The sequence below is a fragment of the Oncorhynchus clarkii genome, chromosome 33 (genome assembly GCF_045791955.1).
Source record: "Oncorhynchus clarkii lewisi isolate Uvic-CL-2024 chromosome 33, UVic_Ocla_1.0, whole genome shotgun sequence".
In the NCBI taxonomy this organism is placed as follows: domain Eukaryota; kingdom Metazoa; phylum Chordata; class Actinopteri; order Salmoniformes; family Salmonidae; genus Oncorhynchus; species Oncorhynchus clarkii.
In genome coordinates, this window is record NC_092179.1 from 33,021,275 (window position 1) to 33,038,063 (window position 16,789).

Here is a 16,789-nt window from a genome sequence, read left to right on the forward strand (position 1 = left end):
CAGCCCGCTTGGAGTTTGCCAAAAGGCACCCAAAGACTCTCAGACCATGAGAAACAAGATTCCCTGGTCCAAATAAACCAAGATTGAACATGGTGGTGGCAGCATCATACTGTGGGGATGTTTTCAGCAACAGGGACTGGGAGACTAGTTAGAATCAAGGGAAAGATGAACAGAGCAAAGTACAGAGACACAATCTATTTTACAATAGTTATATTTTGTTTGTTTTTAGTTCTTCCTCTATTTCTGATGTCCATCCAGTTTGATTTCTATTTGTAACTGTGCTATTTCACAACATTTCTGAACCTTTATACATTTTACAGACCCGTATGTTTTACATTGGTTATCTTGTTATTAGTCCCACCCTTCAGCTCCATTCAACCCCTCCCATCGATCTCTCAACACCATCCATTTTGGATTTCTATTTGCCATATATTTTTCACCTGTGCTCCTTTCTATTCTCATAGCTTCTACAGATTGTAAATTAAATATGTTGCTAAAATAATTATTATATTATTGATTGATTGACTATGGCTTTTCAAATCACCCAGTATTACAGTTTGTTGGTCCTTCAATTAAATTGGTAAATGTTTTTATTTATCACACTTTTCTTTAACCATTTACGTTCTTTAATACAGGGCCGACATACAAGTTCATTACTTTCCCCCCTTCTACTTGCCTCTTCCATTTTTGTGGTAATGCTGCAATTAGTTGGTTGTAATTTTGGGTAGAGCAGACATTTCCATATGTCTGTGTTAGCTGCATGTGTGACAGGTCCACCAGTCCTATTTATGATGTCATTCACTGAAATTATACCTTTTTAAAATATTTATTCGAAAAAATGTTTTTTTAATCAATTAGTATTGTATTATTTGTTCTGTCTTTTCAGGTGGATTAAACTGAAATTACAACCAATTTTCTAAGGATTGTTTAAAAAAAGAACGATATTTTGGAGATTATTTCCTTTTCAAACAACCGAAAGTGAGCAGGTACTGAATAAAGGAAAAAGGCCATTCTTGAACATAGGATGAGACATTCCTACCAATTTACTAGAGAACCAGTTTGGATTTAAGTATAACTTTTGTATGACTGATGACTTTAGTGAGAGGTCCAATGCTGTAATGTTGTAATGACATGACTAGATCATAAAGGAACAATTGTCCAGACAGAGGGTTGAGTTTACGAATGTACGGTTTATTAACCCAACTTTCCACAGGCTACTGTTTGGCCGTAGCCCACGACAAATAAATGAAGGATACTTTATAAACAAACCGCGACCTTCTCTTGTGAAAGCCAGACATAAGAGAGAGAACAACGTCTAAACCTGGTCTTATCTTCCAACGCTCCCTGCCCAACCCCCCTCCACGCCTCTCCACCAACCACCAGGAAGCCCGGCATCAGAACGTTCCAGGCATTCCCGTGATTGGCAGATGGCAGGTTGATTGGCATGTCGAACCCCGCGAACACTGGGTACTGGTAAGTACAACACAACCAACTAAAAGCCTGACACATAACACACTGTCTGTCTGTCTGTCTGGGTCGCTACAATATTTAATCATTTCTGTCCTCCGAATTCATAATCGTTATACTCTGTAAAAAATGAACCACCGGCATAGTAAATATTGCAAAAGAAAATCAAGTGATTTTTTTACTAAAAATAATAGGTTTCTGCTTTTGAACACATTTTCGATTATAGTCCTTAATTTATATGTGTTGAAAAAGAATCCAAGGTAATATGCTGCTAAATTTTAAACGAATATTTCTAAGTAACAACCAACAACTTAAAAATATGATGTCGAAATGATCATTATTGTGTTGGACTGACATGCCAGATCTAGTTATGAACGTCAGTTGTGCTTGGAACATTTCAACAGACGTCGTCTTGATCTTTCTCCTCTGGAAAGGCCATGTGGCAGGTAACGACCAAACTATCACTTGGAATGTAGTTTGGATCTCTACACATGTTTTCAACGAAATGTCAAAATAATTCGTTAAATAATATTCTTCAAGTACGAAAAGCCTTTAGTTAGTTATATTGCCAGAGTAAGGTATATATTTGCACGTTGATAAATTAGCTAGTTAACTTCCATGATGTCTGTATAGTTAACTAGTGGTGGGCATGCTACTAGCTAGTTGACTTCCATGATGTCTGTATAGTTAGCTAGTGGTGGGCATGCTACTAGCTAGTTGACTTCCATGATGTCTGTATAGTTAGCTAGTGGTGGGCATGCTACTAGCTAGTTGACTTCCATGATGTCTGTATAGTTAACTAGTGGTGGGCATGCTACTAGCTAGTTGACTTCCATGATGTCTGTATAGTTAGCTAGTGGTGGGCATGCTACTAGCTAGTTAACTTCCATGATGTCTGTATAGTTAGCTAGTGGTGGGCATGCTACTAGCTAGTTAACCTCCATGATGTCTGTATAGTTTACTAGTGGTGGGCATGCTACTAGCTAGTTGACTTCCATGATGTCTGTATAGTTAGCTAGTGGTGGGCATGCTACTAGCTAGTTGACTTCCATGATGTCTGTATAGTTTACTAGTGGTGGGCATGCTACTAGCTAGTTGACTTCCATGATGTCTGTATAGTTAGCTAGTGGTGGGCATGCTACTAACTAATAAGTTAGCAGTGCATTTACTCGCCTCAGTGCTGTTTATAACTTTTGTCATTTTTGTGTATGTTTTATATGAACCGAAATAGCATTGTAACATATTAGCTACCTAGCTTACCAAAATGCATCGTCAGCAACATTACAGTAGAACTGAACACATGTGCCCCTGCAAGGTAATGTTTGCCTGCTAGGCAAGCTAATGTAAACTCACCCCATTCCGTACAAACTTGCGCAACCGCGACATTCAAACGAAGCTCGAAAGAAAACTAAGTCAAAACCGGACTAGGTTTCTATTCATGCGTTGATCAACATCGTAATGGCTCTCTAGTATTGGAGAAAAGTTGAAAAAACGAACCCTCTGTTACATCTTGATCTGTCATGTCATAACGTACAGCATGCATAAATCAACAATTTCTGTCTTACAATCTCTCTCCACCAGGGGTAGCACTTCTATTATCCTTTAAAAACAAGAAAGTGGTGGGGGATACCTAGTCATTTTTTCCGTCATCATTGCATGCGATCGTCATTCTCAAAGCCGCTGTTTACTTCTAAGATCACTTTAGCACCACCCTAAAAACCCGATTCAAATTCGACACAAACCTTCCAATAGGTATGTAATGACACATTATATAAACTATTTGTGTTTTATGTACATTTTAGAGGCGATAAGGTGATAAGTTGGACAGATCGAGTGAAAAAAGCAATTTTCCCACACAACATCTCTCCTTCTCACTATCACGCATTAGTTTCGCTTCCCCACCCGCCATTTTTAAAAAGACCCGACAGGGCTCATTGCCTGCTTGAATTATGCAGAAACGGGCAGCGTTTAGGTCATGTCATTTATTCTGTTGGAAAGGGGAGAAATTGTGCTTTACAATGGTATTGACATTACAGTTGATCTGGAAGTATTACGTTTTTGGGGCGCTAAAATAAGGGCAATTGTACGGACCAAGGCGATGTACGAGTTTACGTGAGTTTACGTTAGCTATCTAAAGCTGAAGTCATTGGAGTGTTATTTTCCTGACATTGTCATAGGTTTTAATACAACTTCTCTTCTTTAGGTATAGGTGTTCAGACGTTCCTGAGTACTGGACAGACCATATTTTCCAGAATGCATTGACAAGGTATGTCAATATATTCAAATGTCTGTGTGTTTTCATTGTAACTCACATAAGGGCTTGTAGGGCCCCATGATTTTCCCAATGAGGAAAACTCAGACGGAATCCTATGGAATCCAGAAATTTAAACAGAATACAGGTTCCCCTCAGACAGGATACACAGGATATTATTATTAGATTGGCTATGTGCAGTGATCTGTGAGCTGCTCTGACAGCTGGTGCTTAAAGCTAGTAAGGGAGATATGAGTCTCCAGCTTCAGTGATTTTTTGCAGTTCCTTCCAGTCATTGGCAGCAGAGAACTGGAAGGAAAGGCGGCCAAAGGATGAATTGGCTTTGGGGATGACCAGTGAAATATACCTGTTGGAGCGCGTGCTACGGGTGGGTGCTGCTATGGTGACCAGTGAGCTGCGATAAGGTGGGGCTTGACCTAGCAGAGACTTGTAGATGACCGGGAGAGAGTGGGTTTGGCGACGAGAGTGAAGCGAGGGCCAGCCAACGAGAGCGTACAGGTCGAGGTGGTGGGTAGTATATGGGGCTTTGGTGACAAAACGGATGGCACTGTGATAGACCGCATCCAATTTGTTGAGTAGAGGGTTGGAGGCTATTTTATAAATGACATCGCCGAAGTCGACGATCGGTTGGATGGTCAGTTTTACGAGGGCATGTTTGGCAGCATAAGTGAAGGATGCTTTGTTGCGAAATAGGAAGCCGATTCTAGATTTAAATTTTGGATTGGAGATGCTTAATGTGAGTCTGGAAAGGAGAGTTTACAGTCTAACCAGACACCTAGGTATTTGTAGTTATCCACATATTCACATAAGTCAGAGCCGTCCAGAGTAGTGATGCTGGATGGGTAATTTATATACTGTATTTTTAAATCAACCAAATGGATTGAACACGTTAACCCACTGTTCCTAGGCCGTCATTGAAAATCAGAATTGGTTCTTAACTGACTTGCCTAGTTAAATGAAGGCTAAACAACAACACAAACTATTATAGTTTTCACAGTTATTTCATGTGATGGGAGGACCAAGAAGAAGAAAGGTTAGCACTTCTCCTTGTGTAATAACACGTTTTCATTATACAACTGGCTGTAACTGTGTTAACGATGGATTTCAGGAAAACGCCAAGGAGTGTGGAGATGCATCGCAGATCTACCTGTCTGTCTCTCTCTTCCTCACCTGTCTCACTGCCTCCTTCACCGGTCTCAAGACCTCCACGCTGGTCTTCCGATGACAGACAGACAGCTACCTAGCCTATACCACGCCCCACCCCCCTCTGAATCGGTATCTCCCTGGAATGTTCCAGAATGCCTGAACTTATCATGCCTGCTGCTGTTTGCGTCATCTTTATCAATCAATATGACTATATGATTTATGTTATGATATTGATAATTTTGGCTGTTGGACTGAGAGGAATAAGCTGTTGACTGACTCCATGTTTAATGTCTTTACAATCACAGAGAGCTGTTGACTGACTCCATGTTTGATGACTTTACAATCACAGAGAGCTGTTGACTGACTCCATGCTTGATGACTTTACAATCACAGAGAGCTGTGGACTGACTCCATGTCTGTCTTTACAATCACAGAGAGCTGTTGACTGACTTCATGTTTAATGACTTTACAATCACAGAGAGATGTTGACTTCAGATGTTTGATGACTTTACAATCACAGAGAGCTGTTGACTGACTCCATGTTTGATGACTTTACAATCACAGAGAGCTGTTGACTTCAGATGTTTGATGACTTTACAATCACAGAGAGCTGTTGACTGACTCCATGTCTGTCTTTACAATCACAGAGAGCTGTTGACTGACTCCATGTCTGATGACTTTACAATCACAGAGAGCTGTTGACTGACTCCATGCTTGATGACTTTACAATCACAGAGAGCTGTTGACTGACTCCATGTCTGATGACTTTACAATCACAGAGAGCTGTTGACTGACTCCATGCTTGATGACTTTACAATCACAGAGAGCTGTTGACTGACTCCATGTTTGATGACTTTACAATCACAGAGAGCTGTTGACTGACTCCATGCTTGATGACTTTACAATCACAGAGAGATGTTGACTTCAGATGTTTGATGTCTTTCAACCACCAAAGTTGTTCTTCTTTGGACAACCGTTCTAAAACCATGAAAGGGCTTTTTGGTTTCTTCTTCTTCAGTGTCTGATAAGAGAACATTCTAGTGTTTCTATGCAAAAGGCATTTATTTTTTGACTGTGGACAGATCCAGTATCTCCAATACGATTCCAAAGGACTTGACTTTACAATAAGACCATGGAAGACTATCAGTCTGTGGATGATGTGTTTTATAAATGGTTTTGATAAAATAATACTCTGGATTCATGCATGTGTTGTCTGTTTACCTTAAGCCATGAAATGGAGGAAGAACCTTGAATAAGGCAGTTTCATCTTTGAACAGTGATACAATTCAGATAGTAGAATCAGTGACCCCTGCTGGTTGAAATATGACATTGCAGGATGGTGATGAATCAACTGGAGGCTGGCTGGCTGCTGAAGGATGGATGAACACAATGGACTCAACTTCCACATTGTTCTGTTCATAACTCATCAGTCTTTGGTCTACACACCACAAACACATAAAGTATCTACTATTAAATGTGGGCTGGGTTTTCACTGTTGGAAATGGATGGACTGTTTCAGGAAAAACCTTCAAGTCACGTATCATATATGCAATCTAAGACTTACTAAACCAGTTGACTTAGTTGGCTTACTGCAAAACAAGAACCATTACTGACCATCTACTTCTGTGTTGGACTACTAGGTGAAACAGCCATTCTGTTAGAAGGAACAACGTTACAATGTGATGGACTACTAGGTGGAACAGTCCTTCTGTTAGAAGGAACAACGTTACAATGTGATGGACTACTAGGTGGAACAGTCATTCTGTTAGAAGGAACAACGTTACAATGTGATGGACTACTAGGTGAAACAGCCATTCTGTTAGAAGGAACAACGTTACAATGTGATGGACTACTAGGTGGACAGTCATTCTGTTAGAAGGAACAATGTTACAATGTGATGGACTACTAGGTGGAACAGTCCTTCTGTTAGAAAGAACAACGTTACAATGTGATGGACTACTAGGTGAAACAGCCATTCTGTTAGAAGGAACAACGTTACAATGTGATGGACTACTAGGTGGAACAGTCATTCTGTTAGAAGGAACAACGTTACAATGTGATGGACTACTAGGTGAAACAGCCTCTCAAATCTCCAAAGATTGTATTTTCTTCAACACTTTGTTTTTATTCCAGTAATGCTTCAGGGAAATGTAAAGACAAGGTCCTGGACAGTAACAGGATTATTGTCTTTCTGTCTGAGACTCTGTCATCATAGAGATCTAGTAGTTTATTTAGATCAGGGTTGGGGTCAATTCCTCTACATTTCAGGAAGTAAACTGAAAGTCTAATTCCAATTTTCCTCAATGCCACTATGAGAAAATGTCAGTTTACTTCCTGAATTGACTGTATTGACATTGAACTGACCCCAACACTGATCTAGAGATAAGAGACTGTAGTTCTCGAGGGGGAGAAGAGGTGAGGGGAGGCAGGGTGAAGGGGTCCTCTTGGGTGAGTAGTGGTGAGGGGAGGGGAGATAGAGGACAGTCCAGTCTGATGTATCAGAGATGAGGGGAGACAGAGGACAGTCCAGTCTGGTGTATCAGAGATGAGGGGAGACAGAGGACAGTCCAGCCTGGTGTATCAGAGATGAGGGGAGACAGAGGACAGTCCAGTCTGATCACTGGAGGTTCTCTTGCTACAGAGATGGTCTATAGAAGTATTTTAGTAGCTGACATTCCTAACCTCAACTGAGAGGGTCTCAGTCCCTCTGATGGCCCTGTTGGTGTCCACTCTGTCTCTCTGTGTGTGTCCTGTTCTTCGCTGTCAGGGACAAAGGGGGGTTGTGGAAATTGAGGGGGGTGGAGTTAGTAGTCTTTTGGCAGCATGACCCTGCGGCCCCCCATGAAATAACACAAGGTGATCTTCCTTCTGAAAGGAATGTTGTCCAGGTCCTCCACTGCCACCCTCTTGTTGCCCCTGACGCTGCTCTCCTCCTGGTCGTACATGGGGCACATGTAGGCGGTTCGCCTCAGGGCGTAGATGTCCACCTCGTCCTCGTCGTCCCACGGCTGGAAGGGCTGCTGGGAGGGAACGGCTGACTTGACCAGACGGGGTCTCATCATGGCCAGCTCTAGGTCACGGGGGACATGCCTCAGACCCAGGCTAGACCTCTGGACTCTGGCTCCTTTAAATTACATTACATTAGGTTACATTCATTTATTAGTAATTCATTTATGAATGTTTAAAAACATTAAAATCATCTTCCTGGTTGTACATCAGCAAACAACATACATTATACAATATTGACAATATATTCAATAGACAGAATGTGTCATTGCACAAAGAGAAGTGCTGACCTTTCTTTCTCTTCTTCTTGGTCTTTTCATCCCAGGCGTTGGCACTGACAAGGGACACGTTGCCCTGGCCCAGGGAGGGCAGCAGTTTGGGCCGGGGGGCCACCGGGGGTTTGGGGACCTTCTTTGGAGGAGGAGCATCCCTCTGGGCTCTCCTGGCCAGCAGGGGTCCTGTCTGGACGAAGGCCTCGGGCCTGATGATGTCCCTGGGTGGGCTGCTGCTCCCTCTGGCAGCCTCCTCTGGCTGGGCAGCTTTCGGCACGGAGAGAACAAACACATTGTTGCTGAAGCTGCATGACTCTGAAAGGGCCGGCTGCTCCAGGGTCAGAGGGCAGGCAGGACGGGACTCAGGCTGGACCAGACTCACTGCTGGACAGGTTGGACGGGACTCAAACTGGACTACGTCCACAGGACTGGTAGGCCGGGACTCAAGAATAACGGGACAAACGCGATTACTGGGCCTCACTTTTCTCCTAGTGGTGTTCCGAGGGTTGCTAGGCCTCCCCTCAGGTCTGGAAGGCTGTACATCAGGCTGGACCAGGCCCACTGGTCTAACAGGCCGTCTAGTGGGGCCCAGAGGGTTGCTAGGCCTCCCCTCAGGTCTGGAAGGCTGTACATCAGGCTGGACCAGGCCCACTGGTCTAACAGGCCGTCTAGTGGGTTGCCGAGGGTTGCTAGGCCTCCCCTCAGGTCTAGTGATGCTGACAGGGATTCTAGGTATCATCATCTCATTCTGGTACAGGCTCTCTGGGCTGTTGGGCCGGGAATCAGGCAGAAGCTTGTAGTTCTTCAGAACCTCAGTGAAGGAAAGCTCCTTGTTGCGCCTGCGTCTGTTGGTTTTGGCAGGTAGCTGGGAGTTGCTGCTGTTAAACCAACCGGGAGACTCACGACATCCATCCTGGACAGGAACCAGGGACTGGAGGTCTCTCCTCTCTCTGTGGGCAGCTGTGGGCCTCTTGGGCCTGATTTCGTCTGGAGGGGGAGCACGAGGTACAACATGCAGGGAGGGGAACGCTGAGGGCCTGAAAGAGGAGGCTATCACTGGGGCCTGGCTGACCTCTTCTCTCTCCAGCAGCACTCTGTTAGAAGGACAGAGTAGCGGAACACCGATGGACCTTGGTCCTCCAGACCCATTCAGGTTGGGCCTCCTATTCATTATTCACTGGTCTGCAGGATTCTAATCAGAATGCTCCTTCTAGTCTTGAATACTTGGAATAGGAAGTGGCTTTCAGCACCATTAAACTCTATAAAAAGAGAGTCACAGAAACATCTTTGTGTAGTATTTGGGGAAATTTAAAAAAACGTTTTAATGTCTCATCTAATTTCATCACATTCAGTTCTGAGTTGAAATAATTATTTGGGACAAGATATATTCATTAAAATGTAACAAGTTTGTTCAATTCATTTCTAAAAGCCTAGCTAAATCTGGCGCTCAATAAATCTGTTGTCTATCCCCTCGTTTATCCGATAAACAGGCGGACGGGCGTACTTACCGTTCACCTTGCAGTTCAATCAGCTAATGATCCTCATTTCACCGTGGCAGCTTGGTGTTTGATCATTACGTCATCAGAGGCATTTTATATTGTGACGCAACAATGCCAAGCATCAACCTTCCTGTCATGGCTGCCCCTGTAGTTTAATATGTCAACGAAGTGTATTAATCAATCAGACAATCAATGAATGACTGAATTAGTGAAGCAATTTCTAATGAATCAGCTTAAGTGTACTGACATCATTTATGGACGAGACTAACAATTACGAAAACGCATCAAATCAATGATGCGTAAAAGTAGATTCGCTCCCACATAGTAAAGTTCGACAACGAACCACTTTAGTGGGTCAATAAACTATCCAAGACTTTGGACGAGGTATATTTGTCCCTATACTGTAGGACAGGCTACTTATATATGAGGAACCTGCGACCATAAAGAATGTTGTGCCGTTTTATATAAAATAATCCAACAGGCCATCTTCTTCTACATACGCGTCTTACTCTTTCCTGTGTTCATCTCCCTCGACTAGATATATCTATTCTGTGGCCACGTTTTATATGTCATGTTTGTCTTGTAGCTGACAGTGGGGTGAAGACAGGAGCGCAGTTCAGCTGACACGAGGGCGCGGACTGGGGGAATCCGACATGGAGACCTGACGCCACTTTTACGCGCACTTTCGGATTGGCCTACTTTAAAATGAACATAAATATTATCGTAACATACTGGAGGTTAGGCTCAGTGTTCAAGTGTTGGATTTACACATGTTGATATAGAGAAATATAGTCTAATAGTGTATCGTCCTTCTGCAGTGTTGGTGGGGTAAATACAACTGCTGATGTGCTTTGGCCTGTATTCTTTTTGCATGTTATTTTTTAAATCTTTCGGGAATTCCTTCTCATTTATTAACCAATTACTTTTTCAATAATTCGTGTGTTTATTTAGCTTATCTTGTTTACATGTAATACCCAATGGCCTGACCATAGAAATAAGAATGAATAGAACAGACATGGAAGCTCTAACCCTGGCAATTGACTGGTATTTATATTTATTTAGGATCCACATCCATTCTTGCCAAGGCAGCAGCTACTCTTCCTGGGGTCTAGCAACATTGAGGCAGATACGGTGCATTTGGAAAGTATTCAGACCCCTTGACTTTTTCAACATTTTGTTAAGTTACAGCCTCATTCTAAAAGCAGACATTTCCATATGTCTGTGTTAGCTGCATGTGTGACAACTCCACCAGTCCTATTTATGATGTCATTCACTAAAATTATACATTTTTTAAATATTTATTCGAAAAAATGTTTTTTTAATAAATTAGTATTGTATTATATGTTCTGTCTTTTCAGGTGGATTAAACTGAAATTACAACCAATTTTCTATGGCTTGTTTAAAAAAATAACGATATTTTGGAGATTATTTCCTTTTCAAACAACCGAAAGTGAGCAGGTGTAAACTGAATAAAGGGGAAAAGGCCATTCTTGAACATAGGATGAGACATTCCTACCAATTTACTAGAGAACCAGTTTGGATTTAAGTATAACTTTTGTATGACTGATGCCTTTAGTGAGAGGTCTAATGCTTTAATATTGTAATGACCTGACTAGATCATAAAGGAACAATTGTCCAGACAGAGGGTTGAGTTTACGAATGTACGGTTAATTAACCCAACTTTCCACAGGCTACTGTTTGGCCGTAGCCCACGACAAATAAATGAAGGATACTTTATAAACCACCCGTGACCTTCTCTTGTGAAAGCCAGACATAAGAGAGAGAACAACGTCTAAACCTGGTCTTAACTTCCAACGCTCCCTGCCCAACCCCCCTCCACGCCTCTCCACCAACCACCAGGAAGCCCGGCATCAGAATGTTCCAGGCATTCCCGTGATTGGCAGATAGCAGGTTGATTGGCATGTCGAACCCCGCGAACACTGGGTACTGGTAAGTACAACACAACCAACTAATAGCCTGACACATAACACACTGTCTGGGTCGCTACAATATTTAATAATATCTGTCCTCCGAATTCATATTCGTTCATATTCGTTATATACTATAAAAAATGACCCACGGGTTTAGTAAATATTGCAAAAGAAAATCAATGATTTTTACTAAAAACGTTTCAACAGACGTCGTCTTGATCTTTCTCCTCTGGAAAGGCCATGTGGCAGGTAACGACCAAACTATCACTTGGAATGTAGTTTGAACCTCTACACATGTTTTCAACGAAATGTCAAAAAATATTCCTTAAATAATATTCTTCAAGTACGAAAAGCCTTTAGTTAGTTATATCGCCAGAGTAAGTTATATATTTGCACGTTGATAAACTAGCTAGTTAACTAGTGGTGGGCATGCTACTAACTAGTAAGTTAGCAGTGCATTTACTTGCCTCAGTGCTGTTTATAACTTTTGTCATTTTTGTGTAGGTTTTATATGAACCGAAATAGCTATGTAACATATTAGCTACCTATCTTACCAAAATGCATCGTCAGCAACATTACAGTAGAGATGAACACATGTGCCCCTGCAAGGTAATGTTTGCCTGCTAGGCAAGCTACCCAGGAAGAGACAGGTAGGAACAATATGTAGCTAGATGGCTAACTACACCTAGCTAGCTAACTACACCTGTCCTGGCAGAAACCTTCTTGTTGTTCACGTATTCACAACATGTTCAAGGCAGCACTGCCAACGTTGACCTTGTGCAGTAGTTATCTAGTCAATATCTAACAGCCAAACTAGCTAAATGAAATCATTGGTCTGGCTAGTAAGATAGATAACAAGCAGCTCTTCCAAGTCAGTGTGGATTTCTGTTTTCTAGCTAGCTATCTAAAGCTGAAGTCATTGGAGTGTTATTTTCCTGACATTGTCAGGTTTTAATACAACTTCTCTTCTTTAGGTATAGGTGTTCAGACGTTCCTGAGTACTGGACAGACCATATTTTCCAGAATACATTGACAAGGTAAGTCAATATATTCAAATGTCTGTGTTTTCATTGTAACTCACATAAGGGCTTGTAGGGCCCCATTATTTCCGCAATGTTGAAAACTCAGACGGAATCCTATGGAATCCAGAAATTGAAACAGAATACAGGTTCCCCTCAGACAGAATACACAGGATATATATTTTTTATACAGTAACCTGACATTAGTGTGAATAATAGATATTAGATATATATATATATATATATATATTTTTTTTTTGCCTTTATTTAACCAGGTAGGCTAGTTGAGAACACCTTTATTTAACCAGGTAGGCTAGTTGAGAACAAGTTCTAATTTTTCAACTGCGACCTGGCCAAGATAAAGCAAAGCAGTTCGACACATACAACAACACAGAGTTACACATGGAATAAACAGTCAATATTACAGTAGAAAAGGAAAACAAAGTCTATATACAGTGAGTGTAAATGAGGTAAGATAAGGGAGATAAGGCAGTAAATAGGCCATGGTGGCGAAGTAATTACAATATAGAAATTAAACACTGGAATGGTAGATGTGCAGAAGATGAATGTGCAAGTAGAGATGCTTGCACAGGAGCAAAATAATTACAGTATGGGGATGAGGTAGATGGATGGGCTGTTTACAGATTTGTTATGTACAGGTGCAGTGATCTGTGAGCTGCTCTGACAGCTGGTGCTTAAAGCTAGTGAGGGAGATATGAGTCTCCAGCTTCAGTGATTTTTGCAGTTCGTTCCAGTCATTGGCAGCAGAGACCTGGAAGGAAAGGATGAATTGGCTTTGGGGGTGACCAGAGAGATATACCTGCTGGAGCGCGTGCTACAGGTGGGTGCTGCTATGGTGACCAGTGAGCTGAGATAAGGTGGGGCTTGACCTAGCAGAGACTTGTAGATGACCTGGAGCCAGTGGGTTTGGCGACGAGAGTGAAGCGAGGGCCAGCCAACAAGAGCATACAGGTCGCAGTGGTGGGTAGTATACGGGGCTTTGGTGACAAAACGAATGGCACTGTGATAGACCGCCTCCAATTTGTTGAGTAGAGGGTTGGAGGCTATTTTATAAATGACATCGCCGAAGTCGACGATCGGTTGGATGGTCAGTTTTACGAGGGTATGTTTGGCAGCATGAGTGAAGGATGCTTTGTTGCGAACTAGGAAGCCGATTCTAGATTTAATTTTGGATTGGAGATGCTTAATGTGAGTCTGGAAGGAGAGTTTACAGTCTAACCAGACACCTAGGTATTTGTAGTTATCCACATATTCTAAGTCAGAGCCGTCCAGAGTAGTGATGCTGGAGGGGTATTTTATATACTGTATTTTTAAATCAACCAAATGGATTGAACACGTTATTAACCCACTGTTCCTGACTTGCCTAGTTAAATGAAGGATAAACAACAAAACAAACTATTATAGTTTTCACAATTATTTCATGTGATGGGAGGACCAAGAAGAAGAAAGGTTAGCACTTCTCCTTGTGTAATAACACGTTTTCATTATACCACTGGCTGTAACTGTGTTAACGATTGATTTCAGGAAAACGCCAAGGAGTGTGGAGATGCATCGCAGATCTACCTGTCTGTCTCGCTCTTCCTCACCTGTCTCAAGGCCTCCACGCTGGTCTTCCGATGACAGACAGACAGCTACCTAGCCTAAACCCCGCCCCCTCTGAATCGGAATCTCCCTGGAATGTTCCAGAATGCCTGAACTTAGCATGCCTGCTGCTGTTTGTGTTAACTTAAGTCATATTGATTGATAAAGATATGATATTGATCATTTTGGCTGTTGGACTGAGAGGAATAAGCTGTTGACTGACTCCATGTTTGATGACTTTACAATCACAGAGAGCTGTTGACTGACTCCATGTTTGATGACTTTACAATCACAGAGAGCTGTTGACTGACTCCATGTTTGATGACTTTACAATCACAGAGAGCTGTTGACTGACTCCATGTTTGATGACTTTACAATCACAGAGAGCTGTTGACTGACTCCATGTTTGATGACTTTACAATCACAGAGAGCTGTTGACTGACTTCATGTTTGATGTCTTTACAATCACAGAGAGCTGTTGACTGACTCCATGTCTGATGACTTTACAGTCACAGAGAGCTGTTGACTGACTCCATGTTTGATGTCTTTACAATCACAGAGAGATGTTGACTTCAGATGTTTGATGTCTTTCAAACACCAAAGTTGTTCTTCTTTGGACAACCGTTCTAAAACCATGAAAGGGCTTTTTGGTTTCTTCTTCTTCAGTGTCTGATAAGAGAACATTCTAGTGTTTCTATGCAAAAGGAAACATGCTTTATTTGACCGTGGAAAGATCCAGTATCTCCAATACGATTCCAAAGGACTTAACAATAGACCATGGAAGACTATCAGTCTGGATGATGTGTTTTATAAATGGTTTTGATAAAATAATAATCTGGATTCATGCATGTGTTGTCTGTTTACCTTAAGCCATGAAATGGAGGAAGAACCTTGAATAAGGCAGAGGCATCTTTGAACAGTGATACAATTCAGATAGTAGAATCAGTGACCCCTGCTGGTTGGAATATGACATTGCAGGATGGTGATGAATCAACTGGAGGCTGGCTGGCTGCTGAAGGATGGATGAACACAATGGACTCAACTTCCACATTGTTCTGTTCATAACTCATCAGTCTTTGGTCTACGCACCACAAACACATCAAGTATCTACTATTAAATGTGGGCTGGGTTTTCAATGTTGGAAATGGATGGACTGTTTCAGGAAAAACCTTCAAGTCACATATCATATATGCAATCTAAGACTTACTAAACCAGTTAACTTAGTTGTCTTACTGCAAAACAAGAACCATTACTGACCACCTACTTCTGTGTTGGACTACTAGGTGAAACAGTCATTCTGTTAGAAGGAATAACGTTACAATGTGATGGACTACTAGGTGGAACAGTCATTCTGTTAGAAGGAACAACGTTACAATGTGATGGACTACTAGGTGGAACAACCATTCTGTTAGAAGGAACAACGTTACAATGTGATGGACTACTAGGTGGAACAGTCATTCTGTTAGAAGGAACAACGTTACAATGTGATGGACTACTAGGTGGAACAGCCATTCTGTTAGAAGGAACAACGTTACAATGTGATGGACTACTAGGTGGAACAGTCATTCTGTTAGAAGGAACAACGTTACAATGTGATGGACTACTAGGTGAAACAGCCATTCTGTTAGAAGGAACAACGTTACAATGTGATGGACTACTAGGTGGAACAGCTATTCTGTTAGAAGGAACAACGTTACAATGTGATGGATTACTAGGTGGAACAGCCATTCTGTTAGAAGGAACAACGTTACAATGTGATGGACTACTAGGTGGAACAGTCATTCTGTTAGAAGGAACAACGTTACAATGTGATGGACTACTAGGTGAAACAGCCATTCTGTTAGAAGGAACAACGTTACAATGTGATGGACTACTAGGTGGAACAGTCATTCTGTTAGAAGGAACAACATTACAATGTGATGGACTACTAGGTGGAACAGTCATTCTGTTAGAAGGAACAACGTTACAATGTGATGGACTACTAGGTGAAACAGCCTCTCAAATCTCCAAATATTGTATTTTCTTCAACACTTTGTTTTTATTCCAGTAATGCTTCAGGGAAATGTAAAGACAAGGTCCTGGACAGTAACAGGATTATTGTCTTTCTGTCTGAGACTCTGTCATCATAGAGATCTAGTAGTTTATTTAGATCAGGGTTGGGGTCAATTCCTTTACATTTCAGGAAGTAAACTGAAAGTCCAATTCCAATTTTCCTCAATGCCACTATGAGAAAATGACAGTTTACTTCCTGAATTGACTGTATTGACATTGAACTGACCCCAACACTGATCTAGAGATAAGAGACTGTAGTTCTCGAGGGGGAGAAGAGGTGAGGGGAGGCAGGGTGAAGGGGTCCTCTTGGGTGAGTAGTGGTGAGGGCAGGGGAGATAGAGGACAGTCCAGTCTGATGTATCAGAGATGAGGGGAGACAGAGGACAGTCCAGCCTGGTGTATCAGAGATGAGGGGAGACAGAGGACAGTCCAGCCTGGTGTATCAGAGATGAGGGGAGACAGAGGACAGTCCAGTCTGATCACTGGAGGTTCTCTTGCTACAGAGATGGTCTATAGAAGTCTT

At 42.0% G+C, this 16,789-nt stretch overlaps 1 long non-coding RNA gene across 1 annotated transcript; it reads left to right on the forward strand.

Annotated features, from left to right (window-relative positions):
* The first annotated feature begins 11,712 nt into the window (after positions 1 to 11,712).
* LOC139393329 (uncharacterized) lies at positions 11,713 to 14,210 on the forward strand. The gene is made up of 3 exons (XR_011629773.1): positions 11,713 to 11,842; positions 12,568 to 12,630; positions 14,158 to 14,210. It is a non-coding gene; the product is annotated as an uncharacterized lncRNA (long non-coding RNA).
* Positions 14,211 to 16,789: the final 2,579 nt, after the last annotated feature.